General features: G+C 37.9%; 1 long non-coding RNA gene across 1 annotated transcript; it reads right to left on the reverse strand.

The window, feature by feature from the left end:
• Positions 1–1,293: 1,293 nt before the first annotated feature.
• On the reverse strand, positions 1,294–2,261 carry LOC149097464 (uncharacterized). The gene is made up of 2 exons (XR_016204357.1): positions 2,165–2,261; positions 1,294–1,879 (listed from the first exon to the last, which is right to left on the reverse strand). It is a non-coding gene; the product is annotated as an uncharacterized LOC149097464 (long non-coding RNA).
• Between the last annotated feature and the right edge of the window lie 4,548 nt (positions 2,262–6,809).

The following is a 6,809-nucleotide window of genomic DNA, read 5'->3' on the forward strand; positions in this document are numbered from 1 at the left end:
GAAGAACAAAAACTATCCTGTGAAGGCCAGATTACCATAGAAGAATGCAAAAAGATTTTAGAAACTTTTCAAAACAACAAGTCTCCAGGAAATGACGGAATCCCAATTGAATTCTATAAAAACTGTTGGGATCTTATTTGTCAACCGTTCATTAATTGCATTAACGAGTCCTTCGTAAAGGAAGAAATGTCCAATTCCCAAAAGCAAGCTGTCATCACTTTAATAGAAAAACAAGGGAAAGATCGCACGCTAATCGAAAATTGGAGACCCATCTCGCTGGTCAATGTTGATGCTAAAATAATCTCGAAAGTGATTGCTTCAAGAATTAAAAATGTTTTACCCTATATCATTCACAGCAATCAAACTGGTTACGTCAAAGATCGCTATATTAGTGAGACAGTAAGATCGATTCTTGACATCATGGATTTCACAGAAAAAGAGAATATCCCTGGTTTGATGATATTTATTGATTTTCGTAAGGCATTTGACACTTTAGAGTGGAACTTTCTGTTTAACTGTCTTGACGCCTTTAGGGACGGTTCATTTTTTATAAGGTAGGGGGGGCTGGTGGGATTTGGGGGAGGGCATGCGAAAAAAATAGCTTTCGAGGGGGGGCCATCCCAAAAAAATAAGGGAGAAAGGGGGGGGGGTCACGTGAAATATTTTAGTAAAACTTTAAAATGGGATAATGTTTGAATATCAAAAAAATTGCTATAGAATAAACATAGAAGGCAGGATACAAATTTATTACAAACTTTCCTTCTGCTTTAAAAAAACGTTTGGCGACAAAAAGCATTTGTAACTACTGAAAAGAAGTATTTAACACTGTTATTTTCGAATGCAACTTTCACTGGCACTCATCTTCATCTTCGCTGTCGTCGAGTTCTTCGTCGCCGCTTGTGCTGCTATGGGAGTCTCTTTCACCGATGCTGCAAGAAGCAGCAATGCTTTCCGTCAGAGTGTACTCTTCAGGGTACATGAAGGTGTAAACATAATCTCTGACTTCCTACTCAAAGTTGGTGGTGATTCTGTTTCTTGCAGCATTGGTGAAATAATTCCCTTCCAAGAGCTGTGCGATGTATGGCCCATCTCCTCTAAATAACGACGTGGCAACATCCTCAACTTTAATACACTCTTCCGGGACGGCCGTTCTAGGAGGGTACACAAGGCATTGTGGAAGATCATTTCCTAGCGGATTTCCAACACAGATTCCATAAACTCGTTGGACGTTGTTTTCAGTCAGCTTCCTCTTTCTTTCATTTGACTTTCTGCGGTTTTCTTTTTTCCTTCTCCTTTTGTTGATTTGCTGTTTGAGTATGCCCTTGAATATGCTGTTATAATTGCTCTTCTTATTTTCTAGTGCTTCCATGTCCTGCGTGACCTTTGTCAACTTAGCTTCTATACATTTGATCTGTTTTACATTAAAACTGTGGGCAAATTCTTCGCCCTGCTTTAAAGCAAGCCCATTGGACTGAAAGAGTGTGGAATCGTGTTCCTTTACATCTTTCAATATGACATTCAACTTTTCCACCATTGCTCTGTGCTCTTTGATGGAGAAGTTCAGTTTTCTTCCATCACTGGGCTTCAACTGGTACCCTGGCATGGAAAACTCACTCGCCCTTTCTGAACAGCCAACCGCACTTAGAAAGATTGCTTCTTTTGCTTGTAAGATGTCAAACTGCCTGGATCGTTATGCTGCAAACCTTTTCTTAAACGACTCGTCGCTTTCGTCATTATTGCGCATTTTGGAATGAGCCTCTTTCATGATGCTCATGTAGTAATGCGCTCTTTTCCCGATTGGATTAACAATATAGCCAAGGCTTGTTTTCCGGAGACCCTGAGGTATGGTTGTATCATCAGCAGAGGAGGAACTAGTGACCTACCAGAAAAGGAAAGACGATTTTTTTTATTTATTATATTGAACTGATATTATTGAATGATCATGGTTCGTGTAACCATTTAATGTTGTATTCGTGTAGTGAAATGTAGACCTGAGTCAAACGATATATTAAAAGACACATACTATTTTAAAAATGTTCAAACAGTTTTAGGTGCTATCTTTACAATAGGAAAATACAGAAGTTTCTCATTATAAAAGTGAAGCATACATGCGTTTTTAATGTCCAGATAAAAATAGGAACATTGACAAGAAATTAACACTTACCGGCTCATCTTCTTGTACTTCAACAGCTTTCTGTTTTACCTGCACAGGGCAACATTTATACATGCCTATCACTAGAATAGAGGTAAAAACCTTCCAAATAAAGACATCTGTAAATTAAATGTAAGAATGTGTTTCACACAACACATCAACAGATTTCCAGTTTTTTCACAACACTTCGTACTTGGTTTAGTATCACAATGCAGGCGCAAGGAAAGACTCTGTTCCGGGCCACTGTTACTTCCGTAAGATTGAGAAGTTTATGAATGAGCACTATGAGGAGGGGGAGAACTACAGGGAGTTTCTAAAGTTGTCCTGTCAAGAAAAGGTAGGAAAAATTTGTTCTTTTTGTTGTGAATGGACTGGACCACCCATAGAAAGATACCCTAAACCAGTTCCTGACCATTCCTGCCTACCGGAATACCGCTACCTCTCCTACCAGAAGACCCCAAAAGAAGGGCGTGATCCAGATGACTGGCAGCCAAGGGTCCAAGCGAAGAAAGAGCATGGAAGTGGCAGGCTGGTTTTATCTGACCCAGAGAGCGTTGCTCTATTTGCAGATAAGTTTATTGTCAAATCAAAGTTTGTGGTGGATTATCTTCAGCATCTTGAAGTGCTGGAATTTAAAAGGAAAAAGAGAGCAGAAGAAAAGGCAAAGTTAAGTAGGGACGCAAAAGATAAATCATATGAGGATTATCCTTGGACTGAGTTGTGCGAAGATCTAACCAAGCTTAAAAAGCTACGTATTCCAGAACTAAACAAGTACTTGAACCACCACGGGCTGAAGCAGCATTTGAAAAGCAGCAAGAGTGAAAAAGTAAAGGCAATTGTAAGATATTCATGCTTGCAGCAGAAGAGTCTTATCAGAGCTGGCCAACCAACACTGAGAAATGCAAGGACATTGACACAAAATAACAACAGGGCAAGTGCTGACAGCAGTGAAACGGATGAAAGTGACAATGATGAGTATGACAGTGATGCCATTGACTCTGGGGGAGAAGATGACTCAAGTGACGTCATTCTTGCATTCATCAATTCAGATGAGAAAGATGCCAATGAGAGGCCAAATGCCACACGCTCAGGGCGAGCCATAACTAGGAGATCCGAAATTGACTTCTCTTTCTTTTGATTTGTTTTTTAAACAACAGCTCTCGGTAGTAGAGGGATTGTAAATATTGTCTTCATAGTGAGCACAATAACGTGAAATAGGGGGATGGTAGAGAAATGTTAAAAAAGTTGAAATCTAAATATTGTTTGTTCAAATTTTTTTTGTGTGTGTGTGTGTGGGGGGTCATCCCAAAAAATGACCGCTATAAGGGGGGGGGGGGCGTGTGAAAAAATTGGTAAGCTGAGGGGGGGGGTCATGCGATTTTTAAATGGTGCTTCCCAAATCCCACCAGCCCCCCGTCCCTCATAAAAAATGAACGGTCCCTTAATTTTGGCCACGAATTTAAGCGATGGATAAGTACCTTTTATAAAAATATTCAAAGTTGTGTAATAAATAATGGCCTGTCTTCAGAATATTTTAACCTTACACGTGGAGTTAGGCAAGGTGACCCTTTGTCTCCTTATCTTTTTCTTTTAGCTGTTGAAACCTTAGCAATTGCCATTAGGGAAAACGTGGAAATAAAAGGAATTGTTATTGATAAACAAGAGACCAAATTATTACAATATGCTGATGATACAACGGCGGTTCTCTCTGATACAGAGTCGGCGTATAAACTTTTTCAATTGCTAGACAAATTTAAAAAAGTATCAGGTTTAAAGGTAAATAGTTCAAAGACAGAGTGACTCTGGATAGGATCTTTTAAAAGGAAGTGAAATGAAACCACTTGGAATTAAATGGCCACAGGATCCCATGAAAGCCCTAGGAATCTTCTTCTCGTACGATAAAAAATTGCTCTATTTGAAAAACTTTACGGAAAAACTTGACAAGATAAAAAAATTAATTAATATCTGGTCCTCTAGAGGATTATCCCTTTATGGAAAGGTGACCATAATTAAATCTTTGCTCCTACCGAGGGTTGTGTACATGTCATCTTTGTTACCTACCCCTGAAAATATAATTAAAGAATTAAACCATTTGATTTATACTTTTTTATGGAAAGGCAAAGACAAAGTAACAGAAAATCTGCGATAAACAATTATGAAGGAGGAGGCATCAAAATGGTTGATATTGAGAGCATGATTAAATCTCTCCGTCTCGCCTGGCTGAAAAGAATCTTTGGCGATAATTCTGGCGCATGGAAAAATTATTTAGAATATCTTCTAGAAGAAACAGGTGGTCTGGTTCTTTTTAATTGCAACTATAACGTCAAAGACTTAACCATCAGTTCTCAATTCTACATGGAGTTACTGAAATGGTGGTCTGAATTTCGGAAAGATAATGCGGTTGAAACTAATTGGCTTTACCGAATTTGGAATAACCAGGAAATAAGAATAAACAACAAACCCGTCTTTTATAAAAAGTACTTTAATTATGGAATTCAGACAGTGGGAGACTTGCGTTTCGATCTTAACAATATCGATTCTTATGAAGTAATCGCAAAACACATACAGAGGACGAACTTTCTGGAATGGACCGGTCTTCGTCACTCTGTACCGTTCGATTTTAGGAATGTTTATCATAATCCAGATCATACAGCCCTAAATCCATCCTTCAAAATTGACTGCGGCGTTTTTGATGTAACTAAAAAGAAATCAAAAGACTATTACTCTCTTTTTGTCCGTAAAAAGGCTTGCTTTCCTAATAACGCGAGAAAATTAAAGTGTGAATTTAATTTAACTGACTGATGAGGCACTGAAAAAAGCTTTTTCTCTTCCCCATTCGGTTGCTTTTGAGCCATATGTCAAGGCCTTTCAGTTCAAAATATTGAACTCTATACTCCACACGAATTCCAAATTACACAAAATCGGGTACATTGCAGATTATCTATGTTCTTTCTGCAAACGTGAATCAGAAACAATGCAGCATTTCTTTTATGATTGCTCTTAATCAATTTCTTTCTGGAAAGATTTCGAATTGTATTACTTATCTTTGACAAAACAGCAGATACATCTTAATTTGAAGGATATATTAATCGGTCTTTCAACACCAGAACTTCCCTTACTTATCTGTTACTCATAGGAAAAATTTATTTATGGGCGTGTAGAAGGAGTAAAGAACTTCCAAGTATACGAGGTTTTAAATCAAAAGTCAAATTAAAGTATGAGACTGAAAAATGCATCTGTACAAAAAATAATAATTTAGATATCTTTAGGAAGAAGTGGGCAATATAAATACTAGAAGTAGTTGAATAACTTAGAATATGTCAGGCTCAAATAGGTGTGACTTTGCTATGTAAACTGGTTCGTAGTGTGTGTACCTGAGTGAGTGTGAATTAGTTATGTTAAACCGTAAGTCCTGTTTATTATGTATAGTAAAGTAGTAAAGTATTGTAACGAAACTCGTGTAAATAGTTTTGTGCATTGCAATAAAAAAAAAAAAAAAAAAGAGTAAATACTTCTTTATTAGGTTATCCTTGTGTTTTCTGTTTTCCTAATGTCGGCGATGGACAGCCTTAGCCTGAGTCCGGAGAAGAAGAGGTAATAAATTCACTGAAATTCTGTTGCTTATTTGGATAATTAACGCAAGATATAGACGTTTTTGTTTTTAGAACCGGTTGTCAGAGCAGCTCGTTTCAGTTGAAAAACTAATCACAGACCACTTCCCTCACATTTGTATTTTATTGTTTTTTCACAGAACGAGCTTGGTCGAATTTATCAGCGTCCGTAGATAAACGCTATTGCACCAAGTGATCAATTTGAACGAATCCTGCAGATCAGTGCTGAACTAAAGCGGTGACTATTGACGAACATTGTCGACTGTTCGCCACTATTCGAGACTATTCGCACTATTCGTGCTATTCGCTATTCGGTTTTCCAGACACTCCTGAATAAATATGTAAATTAAAAACAAATAGTAATTCCGTTGGCCTGGGGGCAGGTGCTTATTAACAAAAAGATTCTTGTGCCTTAAAGTGCCACTGAAACGAAATTTTCGTACTCTCTTTTATTACCCCAATTTGTAGTTTCAAACGTGCTTAAAATAATGGTGAACTTTATTTCTGTCAAATCCTAACGGAAAGTGCTTTTTTTAGCTGCTGAAATCGACTTTTTGGAGCAAAACTGTGTCCGGGCTCTGGAACCGAATTTAAGGACCTTGTGACGTCACTGGTTGTATTCACGCAAGAAGCGCTATAGATTCTCTCTTGTTTTCACTTGATTTATTCAAGTCTATTTTTCATATTGTCGATACCTGCTAGTTTTCTACCTTGTAATTTCTGTCCAGTCTTGACAGGAAATACATATCATGAACGTTGGAGGGCGCCAAAGAGTGTAGATTCACCAAAATAAATGCTACAGATTAGAACAGCTCAGTTACTTTTCGAACATTTTGAGTACTCGATTGGAGATTTCGAAGACGAGTGTGGCAACTTTTATATCACGTCCTAAAGCCTAAACACGATATTTAGTCGTCTGTTTTCAGCCTGGTTCTGAAATTTGGATTCTCACGTTTATCTAAGTTCTATTACACAAGGTTCGAATATATCCTCGGCAACTTTACTGCAGTAAAAGCCGTAAGCGCATCAGCCATCCGCATAATCAC

Source organism: Orbicella faveolata, unplaced genomic scaffold (genome assembly GCF_042242905.1).
Source record: "Orbicella faveolata isolate gen_17 unplaced genomic scaffold, um_ofav_v1 contig_47, whole genome shotgun sequence".
Taxonomy (NCBI): domain Eukaryota; kingdom Metazoa; phylum Cnidaria; class Anthozoa; order Scleractinia; family Merulinidae; genus Orbicella; species Orbicella faveolata.